The following is a 19,442-nucleotide window of genomic DNA, read 5'->3' as shown; positions in this document are numbered from 1 at the left end:
CTAGGGAAATCCTTAGCTTCTTTGTTAACGTACTAAATTTGTTCTCCTATCTTGTCATAAATACCTGTGAAAGCACTATTTGTTTTTGTTTTAATAATAAGGAACATGTATAATCATAGGTGGAGTTCCATTATTTTCGTTAGTGTCAAATAAGAGAAATGTCCCTTCTGGGGCTGAGTTATGAGCAGATGATAAGACCACACCCATAATATTGTTTAAACTTTAATCATTTATAAAAGATATAACGGCAGATTTCATGCCACTTGCTCGTTATTCGGACCAATTAATGTGATTGAACTATTACACACTGTTTACGTTAAATGTTTATTTAATATGTTTTTGGTTTAAAAAATGAATTCTAACCTTCGAAGTGATGATAATCATTTAACCTGCAGATAATTATTCATTAACCAGCATTCTTATGAAACGTGCAGGTTTAATGATATCTTAGTAGGATTTTTAATGACAACGTTTTATAATGAAAGTAAGGATTCTCATGTTCCTTAAAGGTGCTTCGTTAGAAAGCATTTACGAATAAAATAAATTTCACTTTTTACAGCTTTTTAGTTATTCGCAAAGATTTGGAATACTTGTATTAATTTCAGTAATTTTTATAGTGTTATGCACTAAAAAAACCATTAAATCAATTAGCTGAGATATCAATGTCCAGCTTTGAATATGTCGCCGAGTTATCCTGCCGGACTGAGAATCCAAGGATCTGTGGTTAGCGGTTCTCGCCGATTTAGAAACAAAAATAAACACGCATAAAAACACATTATGCATCGCATTTTAGGACCATGGAGTGATAGTCAATACCATATTTGGTCTGACAACAACAGTTACGAGTTGGTGGTGGGTGGCGTACACTATCTACCCCACTCTATTGTGTCACACCAAAGCTGGGGACCGCTAACGCAGATAATCTTCGTATAACTTTGTGAGTAACTAAACAAACAACCAAACCAGTTTGGAGTGTGAAGGTTCGTTCGTCCATAATGTCGCTTATTGTGAATTAAAAAACAAATCATATTGCTTTATTTTTATGTTTTATGAAATTGGGTAGGAAAAAATATGATAAAAGTGTAATCTTTGTGTTATTTCGGATAATAACCAATCTTCATAGAAAGACTAAAATGAAAGATGTCAACAGATAATTCACAAACAGTTAATTCCATTTGTAATCTTTGTTCGTTATCAGCTACACGTTTTCAAAGAATGAGCAACAATACTGTTAGTTATTGATTCTTTCTGATGATGTTTTCTTCCTTCGAGAAAGAGATTAATTTAGCTAGTGAGTCAGATCAAAGGAGAGTAGACACATTTTTATATATTTCACATCATTAGCAACTGGTGAAAAAATATATACAAATCTGATATACACTAATCACGTTTGTCGTTCAAACCCTCGTATCTAGTATTAGAGGAAAAAAGTATTAAACATCGCTTTACGATATTACATTTTATTTTACAAATGCTAATTAATTATTCTTCTTCATGGATGGCAGAAGTTAACGATATTGTCCAGGGATAACAAATAAAGAATGATAATTGCTAAGTATGACAAAATACGGAACAATACTCAAAAGGAACGAAGAGAGACAAAGTTAACTAAAATAAATTCTCACGAACTTTATATTTCAGGACAGTTTAAAATGATGTCTTCAAGCAAACATATTATTGAGTTGGATAAATGTGTATGTGGTTTCAACAATAAATTCTTAGATTAATTATAACAATGAAACATATACGTAATCAATAACCCCTGAAAATAGAAGATCGATAATCAATAACTCTTGAAAATAGATCCTTCAATAAGCAATAACTCTTGAAAGTAGTAGGTGAGTCAGTAATTAATGGACTTGAAAACATGGATTCCTAAATAATGAAGTTTGAAAGCTTAGATTAGGTAATAAATACATCTTAAAAATAGAACCTTTGTTAATCAATGACTCTTGGTAAAAGAGAGGCCAATTATAAATGATCCTTGAAAACAAGAGAATATAAGATCAGTGTTTCTTGAAAGTAGAGGATTATTCTAAAAATCTAAATTTTGTTTGTTCTATATAAGTTATTTTCCTCAGTTTTCTTTGTTTAAATACTAAATAGTCGTTTGTCTTTCAATAGTTATTAATCTTTGATGATTCCCTAACTTAGTACTTTTCAAAAATATAAATTGATAATAAAATTTTACAGTTTTTTTATTAAGTCCTTTCAGTATACATTTGGAATTTCTGTTAAACTTGTAGATTAATATTCTTTTTAGATTTCTTGATACAGATTGCGAAGTACCAATTAAGCGATATGAAGGATATTAAAAGATACTGATTAAAGGTTCAGTGCAAAATCTTTCTTCATTATGCTCATTTTCACCCTGTCAGTTGAATAAGAACTGAGTGCCCTGATCATCAAACCATGTCAGACCTTAAATAGAATGAAAACTCTTAAGCAAAAATTTCAGGCTTTAGAATGTGGGACGGAATTACTGTTATTTATTTATTTTAATAACGATGTTAATGAAACATGTTCTCTCTTTCAGCGGTGGGGGAGTTATAATGTTACGGTGAATCCAACTATTCGTTAGTAAATGAGTACCCCAATAGTTAGCAGTAGGTAGTGATGACTAGCTGCCTTTCCTTTAGTCTTACACTGCCAAATTAGGGACGGCTAGCGCAGATATCCCTCGTGTAGTTTTGTGCGAAATTCAAAACCAGACCTAAATGGACAATCTATATGTTGAAGTCACATATCTTGAATATAAAATAATTTTAACACATTTTTTTTATAATTAGGAATTATGCGCGCATTCGTGAATCATATAAAAACTTACAAAATCGTTTTACTTTTCATTTTCTACGGCGGCGTTTTTGTTTATTATTATTTTCAATTTGCGTGTGATGCTGTGCAGAAAAAGCACACCATAAAAGAAAAATTATGTTTCTAGGCAGTGAATGATTTCTCAAATTGTATATCATAGCTGCAGCCGTAATTGTGTTGATTTAGATTTTGTGACTCAGTTATATGAGCAAATTTATGACACATTCCAACACATTGCTTGCAACAACTGAGATTTAGTTAGAAACGTCAACTAAAATCAGTAACTTATTTGGTTTATCTTTAACCTTTTTTTTTTTATAATTTCGCGCAAAGCCATCCGAGGGCTATCTGCGCAATTCTTAACCTACTCATAGTTATAACTTAAGAAGATTGTTTAGAAAAGTGTTACTCGTTAATGACATACGGATATTACATATACAATAGGTATGAAAATACTCTTAAACACGTGCAATTTGTACGGTAATTATACTTTACATAATAATCTTAGAAACAATATTTAAAAAAAAAAAGACTTTCAGTTGGTTGTCTCTTTGTAAAGTCGCACTTTTAGGACCATATTTACCTACACATACACCCTTGCTTCTGATTACTAGAGATTACTTCCAGAGGCTTAGCAGTAACAATATCCAAACTGTTTACTAGGGTCACAACACTCCTGTTTACCATGAACTGATATTACACTAAAACATACTTTATTTTGTTCCTCATTAAAGAAGTAATAATTTTTTTTCTTTTCAGTTCACTTTCTTTTCTTCTGAGAAACGTTTTCAAAATCTCTTTTTTCAGAAGTAATTTTCCTTTTGTACCAGCTCACGTGCTCTGATACGATGGTGCATTTATCAAATGATCGTAAACTCTCCTTAAGAAACAATAAACTTTAATTACAAAATATGAAGAAAACCTAAACAAATTTCTGGTCACTTTGCTGCAGCTATCATGCTTACATGGGCCCGGCCTGGTCAAGCGTGTTAAGGCGTTCGACTCGTAATCCGAAGGTCGCAGGTTCGAATCCCGGTGGCACAAAACATGCTCGCCCTTTTAGCCGTGGAGGCGTTATAATGTGACGGTCAATCTCACTATTAGTTGGTAAAAGAGCAGCCCAAGAGTTGGTTGTGGGTGGTGATGACTAGCTGCCTTTCCTCTAGTCTTACACTGCTAAATTAGGGACGGCTAGCGCAGATAGCCCTCGAGTAGCTTTGAAATCAATTCAAAACAAAACAATCATGCTTAAGAGACGTTTTTCTTCCTTTTTAATTGTGGGCATTACTGATGTTTAACCACAGTCTTGCTATATTTATTATTATTTTCTAACAAACATCTTACAGTCAGAGCAAATTTTAATCGCTGTGACACTTGAGTTAAATATCATTTAAAAATGCATGCGTTACTCAATTGCTATTACTTCTCGTTCTGTTTGTATTGTTGTGTGCATTAAACTGCCTTGCGTTGAAGAAATCCAACAAGTGTTTTTTAATATTTTTTTACGTAGGTTGAAAGGCTTAGTAAAGTTATAGTTCTTACCAAACTCTTTTCCTCATTTTAAAAATCTACACCTTTATGAACAGCTTTGTTGATAGCTCTACACTTTTATACGAATTATGACAGCATTTAAGTAAAAGGTTTGATATTCAAAAGTAGATATATTAATGTAGAAAGTATATTATTCTTTTTTCTACAGGGAACTGTATTTATTTATACGGAAAAAGTATTTTGTGACCAACTAAAAGTTAGTTCAATGTTATATCCTTTTTTACAAGACGGTTATGACTATATGTTACTTGAATCTGTTGCTTTTTTATGTACACATTTTCTTATTCAAATATATTTATCGTATGTATAATACACACTATATTTTGATGTACCTTCATTTTGAGAAACATCAAAACTACGTGTTTATGACATAGCTGTTAGCTGTTGGAACAGTTTAAACTATTCCTCTCTGACTCTTTTGGTTTTTATTCCTCTTTTTTATTTCAATTTGTTTAGTAACTAAATATGTGGTCATGTCTAAGAAAAAGCTATGAGAAGCTGTTGCTGATTTACTAACAAGATTTGAACAAATAGTCTGTTGATGTAAGAAACAACCCTTTGAAGATATTGAAGTTCTGGAGATAAGAACAAACGGATAGGCTATTTACGTTACTCTTTGTGGGTTGTAACAAACATCTAATAATGAGCATCATAAAAATATTTCTGATCCAATTATTATCAAATCAGATTGAAACTTTCTACAGATCACAGATGAACAGTGGTTATGGTTTTCTAAAAATAAAAAATATATATTAAATTAATTTCTTGTCGAACAGTAACGAAAAAAAGATTGTATGTGCTAGCGATTAAAAATGCCATGGCTCAACTAACATTTTCATACAAAGGAAATATAAAATATAATAATGATTTTTTGTAAAGGTATCGCGCCATTGGATACCGTTGGCGTAAAAGGATAATAGGAAACATAGACTTGACAATAAGATATATTTGTTGTAGTTTCTTCAAACACATAACATGTAGCCATATTGTACTAGTTACGATTCGTTCTCGGTGCAGAAACTAAAGTTTATACTTCTTTCAAAGTTATTTCAGCCTTGAATACATTTTGTTTTGTTTTTTCTTACGATAAACGTCAATTGAATGGTGTAAAACATTTTGATTCATTAACAATTTAAATAACATTTATTTCATCTGTAGTGAAAAGTACTGTAAAAAACTCAAGCAGTGTATATGAATATCTTTTTATGATATTACATATTAATAAAAAGCAAGCGTCTAAATACAAACCACATTCAACTTATGGCCGAAAAACCTAGTCATATCACACTCTTAAGCTCTGTCAATTGTCTTTTTCCAGGACCTGCTGATCCATTAACTTACCTTTAACTCTGACTATGTGGACTTACTAATTCACCTTCAATTTTGATTTTGATCTTCTTTGAAGAAAAAAAATCGAACATTGTTTTTTCTTTCGCGTGCGCGATTAATTATCTAAACGACAGAGACACCAGTAGTGTTTCGTTTAAGTATTAGTCAACACTTAAGTCGAAGGCTACTACTAAACATGCACAAGTTCAAAAAACGTAGTCGGAAGAATTGCTGGTTTCTGTATACAATTTTCACATCTATTATAATCTATATATAATTATATATAAAATTATATAATTTTTTGATGCAATCATTTTGTAATACTGGATTTTTCAATCATTTAATTTTGTAAGTGTGTGATATGGGTCTGTACGTTTTTAGTGTGAGGAATACTAGGGTTATTTTTCATCAAGATCGTTTGTATTCAAACATATGTAAAAGCAGAAATACTTGGGTTATTTTTCATTAAAATCGTTCGTATTCAAACGTACGTACAAGCGGAAACATTGGGGTTATTTCTCATTAAGATCGTTCCTACTTAAACATATGTAGAAGCAGGCGATATAAGCTCTGTCGAATAACCAATTAGCCACCAAGAAGATTCTTCTTCTGTTGACAGTTATCACGAATTATCTGTTTACTGTTTACAGAATATCAGCTTTGAGCTAATGAGAACGTAAATTCCTTTTTCTTACCAGATCAACTATTTCACGCCGAACCTTTGCAAGCTATGACATAGCAACACAAAGACACTACATACACCATATTCCATTTTTTAAACGTTAAGTTTTATTGAAGGCAAAATAGTTATATAAAATATTTAAGTTAATATATTTTCATTAAACTTCGTAACTATAGCGTGCGTTTTAGCTTATTTACTGATCAAAATTGGTCGTATCCTTTTACAAGTAAACAAAACCAAGTCACTATAGTAATGCCTTTTGGTGGAACTATTGAAAATAGGATCTTGGAAATTTATTACGCCAGCAGAAGTAACGCTACGCGGGACAATGATAACGCCTACTAATTAGTTACACTGAGTCATTAAATAAATAAAAACGAGATTAAAATATTAATTACTCCGATATTGGATGTAAATAAAGGTTGTTAAAACGATTTACATTTTGAAATGAAAATCAAATAGCGAAGAATTATCTCATATGCTATTTATTAACCCACGTATTTTCACTTAACTCCATGATTTTATCGTAACGATCATACTTGACATTGGGATAACTTTCTTGCAGTTGTTTTATCTTTCCATCCTTCAGTACAGATAGACATGCGCAGCTGAATCTGCCTTTACATTATAGCTGTTCACAGGTCGGTGGATTTCGTAGACTAACACTACGTGGCTCGAGCGACCGCTGTAAGCCTCCAAACGAGAGAGCGGTTAAAGAAAAGCTCCTAATTTTTATGTGTATATACATATATATATATATGTTATATATTTCAATTTTATGTATTGATTCTTCAAGACTAAATATTTACATATATATAGTTTTAACAAGCTAGTTCGTTTTACATTTTAAGTTATTTGCCAGGTTGTCAAGTTGCGTGGTCTCCAAATCGTCCTTGCAATTCCTTGGGTAAGCAACAAACCATCAAAATTATTTACAAACTTTTCATTTCTCTGTAAAGTTTAGAAGTTGGTGGAATAGTCGGTAGCAATTGTTGTATTCGTTTTACAATGTTATTGTAATCGAAAATGACTGAGTTTCAAATATTTATTCTCTGTTTTGATCTTTCTATATATAATATCAATTAATAATACTGATACGAAACTTCTCCGTAGACTGGTCATAGTTAAAGCTGCAACTTTTATGAGAACAGCATTAGTTATGCAAAATAGAATAAATCCACTTGAAATGCATTACATACAACGTTGTAAATTGCGGGAAATCGGCCATTTGAAGTTTAATGTTATGTTCAACATCAGTTTATCTCTACAATATTTATCTTATATGGAATACGAAAAGTGACTAGCTATAAACACGTCAATATGACGAAACTGCTTTGAAAAAATAAGAAGTAATTGATTTTGATTAATATATTTATTCTATACTAAAATATGAAACGCTTGGGGTTTACGACAGAAACTCGGCTCTCTGTAAGACTATGGCCCGGCATGGCCAGGTGGTTGAAGCACTCGACTCGTAATTCGAGGGTCGCGTGTTTGAATTCCCATCACACCAAACATGCTCGCCCTTTCAGCCGTAGGGGCGTTATGATGGTACGATCAATCCCACTATTCGTTAGTAAAAGGCGGTGGATGGTGCTGACTAGCTGGCTTCCTTCTAGTCTTACACTGCTAATTTAGGGAAGGCTAGCACAAATAGCTCTTGTGTAGTTTCGCGCGAAATTCAAAACAAACCATACCAAACTGTAGGAATATATATTAATTTTACTGATACGTATTTTGTTATGTACATTCTCAAGCTTCTAATTTATATATTTTTGGTTTTTAAATTTATTTACTCAAATTCTGCGCTTTAGTCACAACTGTTTATTGTTCTCAGTCTCCCTAAGAACGCCCCTGGGTCCGGCATGGAAAGGTGGTTATAGCACTCGACTCGTAATTTGATGGTCGCAATTCGAATCCCCATCACACCAAACATGCTTACCATTTCAATCGTATGGGCTTTATAATGAGACGGTCAATCCCACTATTCTTCGGTAAAAGATCGCCCAGGAGTTAGCGGTGGGTGGTGATGACTAGCTGCCTTACTTCTAGCCTTACACTCCAAAATTGGGGTACAGCTAGAGCAGATAGCCCGAAATTCAAAAACCAAAAACGCCCCCAGTGGCACAGTGGTATGCCTGCGGACTTATACTACCAAGAACCGGGTTTCGATACCCGTGATGAGCAGAGCCCAGATAGCTCTTTTTATAGCTTTGTGCTCAATTTCAAATAATCACTCAATCAATTTCGCTAAAAACATACAGTATTTATTTTCTGATACCAGAAATTGTTCTTAATTCTGAACAAAACAATTCTGTTGGAATAGAAACATTATAGTTTGACAACTTTAAGTAGTGAAATTTTCTTTTCTTTATAACGAAAGACACTTTCGATAAAACTACGACAAACAGAGGTCTCCAAGTTCAGAGTCATAGATTTTTCACTAGCATCAACGAGTGGTCTTAATATGACGAAACGATTCAAAGAAAGTGATTTTTATTTATAAACAAGCAAAAAAAACTTTCACATTTACTTGAGCCAGATAGGATCTATTGATTAGCTTACTAGGCTGTGGATCGCATGATTTTCGAGTTATGAAAGTGACACTTAGTCCTGTTTTTCTGTGCAAAGTGTTATTGACTTTGGTCTAATAATAGGAAACGGCTATGACTGAATCTTAAACCTATGTATCATATAGGTCGCTATTTAGCCTGTAAATGGCAATTTCTTATATATTTATAAACAAAACACTAAATAAAGTAAACTGAAATAACGTAATCGACGTTGATATATATGTATACATGTCTGTGTGTCAAGTGAAATAGGCGGAAGAGAAATAGTGGAATTCTATAAAACCGTGAAATAACAAAACATATATTTATACACATACACACAAGAATTGAAGCATCCATCTAGATTACATTCCGACACAAGCACAATACATAATCATACAAATATTGTGTCTCTCTGTGGCACAACAATTTGTCTGAGGAGCTTTGAGGCGAGAATTCGGGTTCCGATACCCGTGATGGGTAGAGTACAGTTAGCCCATTGTGTATTTTTGTGCTAAACTACAAAGAAATAAAACCAATAACATTGAATAATGTACTAAATACTATTGAGCCAAATCAGTGTTATAACAACTGAATTATTTACTTTTCATGCAAATGAATTGTGCACTAATAAGAATTTTAAACCAAATAACTGGTGTATGAAGATAGTTGTAACACAGCTGTTAACTTGTGATTTTATTGTTTTACTGTTTAGTCCTTTTGAGGGTTTTTCATCCTTCATGCGGTCTGACATGGCCAGGTGATTAGGGCACTCGACTCGTAAGTTGAGGGTTGCGAATTCGAATCTCGTGACACCAAACACGCTAACTCTTTCAGCCTTGGGAGCATTGTTATGCTATGGTCACGCCCATTATTAAAGACTAGAGATAAGAGAGCTAGTCATTACCACCCACCGGCAACTTTTAGGATATTCTTTTGCCAGCGAATAATAGGATTGACCGTCACATTATAATGCCACCACGGCTGAAAGGGCGAGCTTGTTTGGTGTGACGGGAATTCGAAACTGCGACCTTCATATTACGAATGGAGCGCTTTAACCACATGATCATACCGGCCTTCTTCTTCTGTTGACAATTTTCAACAATATATTGTTACACGTTACAGGAATCAGGGACAATATACCTAAAATATTCTCATTGTGTTAACGATTGTGAACAATTCGCTATTACACGCCACATGATAAAAGGAATAATACATCTAAAAATTTTTCTTCTGTTTACTATAGTCACGAATTTAGGTTACACGTCACAGGAAACTGGAGATAATAACCTAAAATATTCTTCCGATTGTGATGATGGTGGATATATTTTGCTAGATATTAATTACACTGTACTGGAGATATTCCACCTGAACACTATTTTTCCGATGTTGTTTGTAAAGAATCTCTTGCTATCTGTTATATAGAGTCTGGGATAAAAACCCGACACCATCATTCAGATGATGCTCATCATAAATTCTTTGCTACGTGTTACAAAATGCCTTCAGATGATGATAGCGGATTGTCTTCATGACAAGTCATAAGTCTTGAAATATACTAATGAACACAAAGAGGATTTTTTAAAGGTTCACTCATTTTTTAAAGTATTCAACTGTAGTAAGTAATTCTATTGAATTTCGTTGAATACATCAACACGTATATATATATCTGATGTGCTTATTTCATTTAAGTTTGTCATGCAAAACTACTGAAAGGCTAATTGAGCATAGCTGTCCTTAATTTTAAACTCATAGGCTAGAGAAACGGCAGCTAGTCAATACACCCACCGCCAACTCTTGAGCTGCTCTTATCTGACCGGAAAGTTGGAGTTGAGAGTCACTCTTTCAAAATGCGAAGCGCATTCCTGCGGGAATAGTACACATATCATTTAATCTCAACACCTCTAAACAACATTATTGAAGCTGGTGAGTAACAAAGTGTATTTGTCAGGATTCCATAAAATGAAAGTTTTTCATATCAAATGTTATATGAACAGCCACTTTCACTTATCAGTTTTTGTTGTTATTTTTATGTAATATTTAAGTGTTTCCAAACGATGCAAAATACGTTTCAACACGCTTTTTTTAAAAAATTGAAGTAAAGGGTTTCGATTCTTATGAAACCTTCCACGTGGCTGCAATGCATAAAGATAAAATCTTTACTGCAACTACTTAAAGTTTGTAAACTACGCATGTCTACAGGGTTCACAACTCGAAATATTCAACTGATATTTTTTGCAAAAGACTAAAACTAACTAAAATATTCCAGTTGTCAGTTTGTAAATGTACCTTTGATTTCATGTTAATGAGGTTGTGTTTCTGAAAAAAATTGAATGTTGCAAACTTTGTATTTCTTTGTTTAAACTTAAGAACAAAGCTACATAAGGGGCTATCGAAACCCCATTTTAGCTTTGTGAGTCCGCAGACATACCAGTGTGTCACTGAGGATCGCAATATTTGTATGATTATCTTATAGACGTAAGTATAAATTAAACCATTAAACAACGCTAAAAATACAAGAAATAAAGATGGGGATGAACCGAATATATAGCGACTATTTAATGGCTAAAAGTTATCTTATCACAGGAGAAAAAAACAATTTTTAAGCTCCTTTTACCTCATAAAGTGCTTATGACATATCTTAACGGTCCAGTTAACAAGACGAAATGAGGTAACCTATAGTTAAGACTGCTTTAGTCTTTGTTCTGGTGAACTTAATGTAGTTCAGGGTTTATTTTTCTTCGATTTACTCAGCACAGAACATTTATTATTGGCTGTTTATGTTACAAAGAAAATACGAAAAGACAGCTTTTAATGTAATTAATTACATGGTTAGAAAGTGGAAGATACGACTGGACTCTATAACACAGTGAAAGGATGTATACTTTCTCATCTTTTTTCTCAAAAAGAATAAAAATAGCCCTTTTTAACACAGCTTTTCACCTGGACGGTTTTAAGACTACAATATAGTATTACTAATAAAACCGTCATTTGTTTGATTAGTGTATAGAATTAAAAAGATGATTTTTAGGCAAGAACAGTCAATCGTAACACATTTCTGTTACAAAGACTTCAGTTAGCTTAAAATTAAGTTAAACAATTTATATGTTATGATTGAGTTTAACATAAATGTATATAGACACAAATATTTGTATACAGAAGGTACCTGGCAGTGCTGGGCTTTAAAAGTAATGATATATGTATAAATATATGAGTGTGGGCCTTCTCCTTCCATTATTATGAGTCGCAGCGCACCAATTAAACATCATGTGCAAAGGAACCATTACTAAGTGCGTAAATAAATGTCACAATCATTAGACATCAGGTTTACGTGTTTTATTGGCGACCATGTTGAACTTTCATTCGAAGCATTAAGACGGTAAATGTGTAATGATTGTCAAACTGCAATCTTTTATCCCAGAGTGATTGTCGGATGAACAGCAATAGAAACCAGATGCATCTTAGACATTTAGTTTATCTATCTTGTAGTAAAAAAAAATGCTTGCAATGACAAAATTGTTAGGGCGCTTAACTCGCAACTTCAGGGTCCCGAGCTCGAATTCCCATCACACCAAAATGCTCGCCTTTTCAGCTGTGAAGTAATCATAATAAGACGATCAATCCCACTATACATTAGTAAAAGAGTAGTCTCAGAGTTGGCGGTGGGTGATGATTACTAGCTCTCTTTCCTTTAGTGTTTTACCTCTGAATTAAGAACGGCTAGTGCAAATAGCTCTCGTGTAGTTTTGAGTGAAATTTGACCTCAAGGAAATGTTAACATTTTAATCATTAGAGAGGTCAATTTCAGTACTTACTTCCAGGATACAAACGATATCCTGAGAGAACAAAATATATCATACTTAGTAATAAATAAGGTTAAATATAAGAAGGCAAATATCATCTACAAATCATATAAAACTCACCACCGACCGCTCATAAACAACATACACTGATGCAAAACAAAGATATATAACGTAGAAGAAAATGGTGTGCTATATATTTCGTGGTACTTATTGCTTCATTTATCAATGGTAGGGCTATGTAGCAGCTACAGTGTTTGAATCTCGCCCGAGACGTGTGTTGCCTGTGGCAACGATCACAACATTACAAATTGCTCACGCTCACACGAAAATCTACTTGCTGCAAATGCTAGGAAAATTGATGAATCAATTTCAAAAGCTACAGCAGGTATAAAAAACATTGAAAACAAATTACTTCAGAAAAAAATAATAAAGCTTTACATAAAAATAAAAACATAATACACAATAATAACACACAAATTTCACCTTAAAGCAACACAAAATTTCAACCTTCATTTACTCCAAGTGAATAAAATCACACATGATGTTTCAGTGAATACCAACTTTTGAAACACTATAGAAGAAACTAAGTTTCATGAAACTGTAACAAAAAAGGCCTAAGTAATTAATGTTATCAACTGGATAACAAAGTGAATAATGCATAGCAGGTGAATTTTATATAAGATTTTACTTGCATTTCTCTTATTTGTTTATTCTAAGTATTAATATAAAACGTAAATATATATAAATTCAAAATAAGTATCAAAATGCTTTGGTTGAGATAAGATCTTTTATAGCTCGTGTTCCATTTTATCTAAAAGAGACAAAGTCCTTTTAATAAAATCTATTTATGGACTTTACACAATTGTTATATGATCAAATTATTTTTATTTAACAGTTATACTAATGATATACGCAAAAACTAATAAACATTTTTGTTTATAAAAGAAAGTTTGAACATTACTTCTGGTATTGTTTATTTTCTAATTACCATATTGTGTTACATATTTTTTCTGAATTTTTATTTGTAGAAAATAAAGATAAAAATGTTGTTTCCTTTTTAAATAAATAATTGTAATTATTTTAACAAAATATTCAAGTTCTATGATGTTTTAGCTTCAATTTGTATATACTTAAATGATAAATTATGGAGATATTCTAGTTCATTTTTTTCTCACATATAAAGTTTATAGAACATATTATATATATATATATTTATAATTATTAAGAATGGATTTGGTAAATTTCTAATTAAAATCATTTCAGTAATATTAAACTTTTAAAACAGTAATTTTACTAATTTCCCTAATTTGTATATCTTAATATTTCATTCATTTCACTAAATATAATAATTTATATTATAAGTATAAGTTAAATCTGTTGAATATTTTCTATCTATATATTTAAAAATATGTATTCACTTTATGTCTTTACAACTCTTTAAACCAAACAACATATTTTTATTTAGACCAATTTTGTAATATTTCCTAATTCAATACCTAACCAACTAAAATGTGGTTATTAAAAATATCTCAGTTTCTTCTAAAATAATTATAGTATCATCTAGATTTTGAGAAATAACAATATTAATATTACTTATTTCTAATCCTTGTATTTTCAAATTATTTTTTACAATTATTTCTAGCAGGATCACTTTGTCCACATCGCCTTTTCATTTTGAAAACACCACATAAAAACCGTTTATATAATAGTAGATTCTATAATATTATGAAAAAAACATTTATCGATTACTTAATTAACTTTTTAAAGCCAAATACAAATATGAATTTATTTCTAAAGTTTCAAAATGGCATATGAAAGCCTTTCAAATATGTTATAATAGTAAGAATCATGATATGTATTTTTTCTTTCATTCAGTAAAGTTATAAAAATATAAAGCTTTAACATTTTCTCCAACATACCATTTTTATCTTTATAAACCAATAATGATGCAAGGTTTTATCCTTTTATCTGTACTTCCTGAAATTCACTGCTATGGAATATTTGATCAAGTATTTGGCTCCAGTCCTACAAAATGTTTCTTGATTTAGCTTCTTTTGGAATTATAACACCTCCTTTTGTATTTTAAATAGTTGTCCAAATTCATACGTGCCATTTTGTGTGTTCAATGTATCATTATTCTGCCAAAATAATTTTATAAATTTAAGTGTAAAGTCATCATATGTTGTTAATTTTCCATTTCAAACTTTTAAAACCATACATATCTCCTTCAGTAAAATGTCTTCTTAGTTTTCTACATTTTTACCAAAAGTAACAAAATATTTTATACCTTTATATAATTTTTAAATCAATATTCACTAAATTGTCAAATACAATTTAAATATTTAACTAAACTATTTTGAAAAATATTTTGTAATTTTATTCTATTCAATTTTTTTAATTCTTATTTGTTGTGATATTCATAATTTTATGGTTTATATACACTGCTGGTCAAAATCTTAATTCCAATGGACATAAAGAAAAAATATGCATTTTGCGTTGTTTGATTCAACCACTTATTTGAGTAGAGCTTCGAAAGATGAAAATAAGAAAAGGAAAAATAAAAATAAAAAACGTTTAAACATTTAATAGGGAAAATGTGAACACTATGAAATTAGCGTAAATACTAGATGGTCAAAAGTTTAAGACCACACCAAAAAGAAGTCCTAAACAGGGTAGGAAATGCCCAACAAGAGGTCTCAGTAGTGAGTTGCACGGCCGTCACTGCAAATAACTGCAAACATTCTGTTTGGTATGGTCGATATAAGCGTTTGCAGAAGGCTGGCTGGAATGTTATTCCAAGTGGTGAAGATGACTTCACGAAGATCATGCACCGTTTGGAAATGAAGTCCATTTCTATAGACTTCCCTTGCCATCCACCCTCAAACATTTTCAATGGGGTTCAGTTCAGGCAAACACGCTGGATGGTTCAAAAGAATTACGTTATTCGCCATACAGAGGTCCTTTATCTTGCGGGCGTTGTGGATTGCAGCGTTGTTCAGCTGAAAGATCCAGTCATTTCCACACAAGCGAGGGCCTTCAGTCAATAAGAATACTCTCTCCAACATTCCAATGTAACCAGTTGCTGTTTGACGCCCCTGTATAATCTAAAGCTCCATTCTTCCATGGATCTGGAGAAAGCACTCCAGATCATGGTGGAACCTCCTTCACTGTGTCGTGTATAAACTTTCTCTGGTGGGATATCCTTATCGTGCCAGTAACGTTGAAAGCCATCTGAACCATTCAGGTTAAAATGTTTCTCATCAGAGAACAAAACCTTCTTCCAATTTTCTACGTCCCATGTTTGGTGCTTCTCAGCAAAGTTTAACTGAGCTGTTTCGTGGTGTGTAATGAGGCATGGCCTTTGAAGACGTTTACGGTTTTTAAAGCCTTTCTCTCGTAGATGCCCTCTTAATGTTCTTGAACTGCATTCTGCGTCCGTAATCTGGTTCGACGATCGGCTGGTGTTTTGCCAGACAACCCGTCGAATCCTCCTGTTCATTGCCGGCGAAAATGTCTTGGGCCGACCACTTGAAATTCTCGTTCCGTATCACTCAGGGTTTTAAAAAAATTGTAACAGCAGTTTTACTACGCCCAAACTCACCAGCGATGGCACGTTGAAAGAGACCTTGCTTTTGCAGCTCGACAATTCTGCCACGTTCAAACTCTGTCAACTTTTTAGCCTTTGCTATGTGTTTACCCAATGTAACAGAGGAAAAGTCAGTGGGAGATGTTGACAACGCTAATGCTTGAACACAAATGACTAAATTTCGTTACATGTTTACCGATTAACGCTTCGTTTCAGTATGGTTTTAAATTTTTACCAGCTATTATTTAGGTTAATTTCATTGTGTTCACATTTTCCCCATTGAATGCTAAAAAAGTAATGTAATATAATATACATAATATCGTTATTTATGTAATTTTCTTTTTATGAAGTTAATGTATAAGCAGCAGACTTTTGTCCAACTTCGACCCATTTTGGCATAGAACTAGTCATTGACCAAACTTTCTTTTTCTTATGTTTTTCCTATTGATGCTATTCCTTCATACATTTATAACAATTGTTTGTCTAATAATTGCACTAAAGTCGTTATTTTATTTTCTAAGTGCTGCTTTATTTTTTGCTTTTAACAGCGTTCAAGTAAAATACCATGAACATTAATTTCTCTTAATAATGTATCAAGAAGTAATTGAGAATTGTATAACACTCAGTTATCTCTTTTATTGTATTTCTATATCCCTTTAAAAATTATCATGGTTTAAATAAAAGGTTACTAAATTTCTAAGTTAATATTCTGTGAACAAACGTATTAAACTGAAGTTTCAAAATAACTGAGGAGTTGATCATTGCAGTTACTGGTATCATAATTCAATAAGATTTTATCAATGTAAAATATCACTTCCTTTAAGTTGAACACTCAAAATTGATCATTTCACATAAAACTTCTCTATGAATTATTTGTAATACTTTGTTTATAATAATAAGCCCTTCGCATTCAAATATCTTTCTCTATCTAAATCTTAAACTTTTACAAAGTTCCAATTTACATAAATAAATGTAATAGATTATTAAGTTCTAATATAATTTGATAAACATAATAATAAAACTAGGATCAGTCCTATTTAGTCCATAAATATTTACTAATGAAAAACATTCATTATTTATAAAATAATCCAGTGCAGTAATATTATATTATAAATACCTTGCGAGTTTTGAGTTTTAAATTCAAAGTTTATATTAAGATATGTTGCTGCTCAACTGTTACTAATGCCACTGTTTATAATACATACAAAAAAAATCATTTATTTCTTATTGTGGAATAAAAGTTTCCAGGAAAATTTGCTTTTTGTAGACAATAGATATATTAAGAGTTATTTTAGTCTGTTTATTTCCTCGCACTAAATCTTCCGATTTACAACACTAAAATCAGGGATCCGATTTCTCTCGATGAGCACAGCAGATAACCCGATGTGGCTTTGCTGTAAGAATCACACACACATATACAATAATTACTACAATATACTCACCTCAACCTTTATTTATGTTTCTCTATTTTAAACTTTTCTTATTTTATTCAATTACCGTATTTCATGAAAGAAGTAAAAATGACATAAACAACAATAACAAAAACAAGATAAACACTTACTAAGACCATCTAGTACCCAGTCCTAATAAAACAATGCTTATGAGTTTCATTTCATTTACAAGTTTTAATATGTTATATCAAAAATAAAATACCTTCCCTGATAGCAAAACAGAAATTTAATTACTGACTTTTCTTTCTGAGTTTCAATTTATTTTTATACACAAACTATATTTATATTGTGATTTTTTTCCTAAAATTGCAAAATCAAAAACTTATTAATATTATTATGTCATACACTATCTCTTGTTTTTATGTCGTTTTTTTCACTTCAGTTGTCAACATAACGAGTTTATATAACTCTATTTCATAAGTCAACGATGTTTCTCAATTTCCATAAACATCGTAATATTTATAATAATGATTCTTTTCTTATGCATATCCATTTTTTTTAGTTTGAAGGTTTATTTAGCTGGTCCTGAAGGTTTCGCTATAAATTCCGAGAAGAGATGAATTAGAATACACTTTTTTTTTTTACATTTCAAAATCGCATTAACTTTAATCAAAAAAGTAACTATAGTTTGTGGTTGCTTGTTTTTTAAAACTTGGATAACCTCTTTACCGCATGAAACGTCATAGTATCTACTTTTTTTCATAATCAATATTATGATTTTCTTCAAACAGTTTTCTTACATCCAGTACAATATTATTAGTATTAAGTTTATTCTTATTTGGTAAAGTTCCACTTACAAAACTGTTGTCATTTCTTTTTCATAATTCTTTATTGATATCTTAAATTTCTGATTCATATAAATTTGTTAGGTGTGTAATGTCTGTCTCTTTTTTTTGTACAGCTCTCCAATTTTTTTTAGATTTTTCGAAACAAGAAAAGAATTTCAATTCTTATAGTTCATTATCAATTCTTAGTAATGCTTTCATAATGTCAATTAGGCTCATATTCTCAACTTACTCTGTTTTAGTAGTCAGGACAGATATCACTTACAGTTGTTTCTGGTTTTGTTGAAACCACCACCAAAGTGGATTGAATGTAGACAATTTTTTGAACTGCCGGCTAGTATGTTTAATTTTTTTACGTATAAAAATATTATTATTATCTTCCAATTCTTCTTGTTTTAAGTTAGTTCTGCTTGTAATTTAGTTTTTAATTAATTGTATAATTTTAGATGTTAAAATATATTAGAACTAATTCCTGATCTCTTTAAATGTTCTTTTGGCAGCGTACTTTTTACTTTGATATGAAAATTCAGGTTGGGCTTTCTTTTAAAACACACTGTTATATCAATTCAATAAATATGTCTTCAAGTATAATACCATAAGAGTAAACCGTATACACAAATGTTCTCCGAAAAATATAGAATGACTTTATAAACCTGGTCTTTCAATACGATTTGCTCATAGACTTTCTTAATCTAAATATTATAATTCATGCTGCTCTCACCAAATCTAATATAGTCTCGACAATCGGTATGTAATGCCCTTTACAAATTCATATCGATATAGATTTTTTTAATTAAATACTTACCTACTCTAAGTATTCCATCGTCATAGGTATTAAAAATACAGTCTCTCGGTGTACCAACACTAACAAAAATTGCAAACACCCACTTGA

The 19,442-nt window shown here is 31.5% G+C and overlaps 1 protein-coding gene across 1 annotated transcript in view; it reads left to right on the top strand.

The window, feature by feature from the left end:
• Positions 1–7,057: 7,057 nt before the first annotated feature.
• Positions 7,058–19,442, top strand: part of LOC143228088 (RYamide receptor-like) — a 59,535-nt gene continuing 47,150 nt past the window's right edge. Inside the window, exon 1 of the mRNA XM_076459417.1 lies at positions 7,058–7,283. The gene's annotated coding sequence lies outside the window, so the exon portion shown is untranslated. The remainder of the gene's footprint in view (positions 7,284–19,442) is intronic.

Source organism: Tachypleus tridentatus, chromosome 10 (assembly GCF_004210375.1).
Source record: "Tachypleus tridentatus isolate NWPU-2018 chromosome 10, ASM421037v1, whole genome shotgun sequence".
Classification (NCBI taxonomy): Eukaryota; Metazoa; Arthropoda; class Merostomata; order Xiphosura; family Limulidae; genus Tachypleus; species Tachypleus tridentatus.
This window is presented reverse-complemented; position numbering and strand designations above follow the sequence as displayed.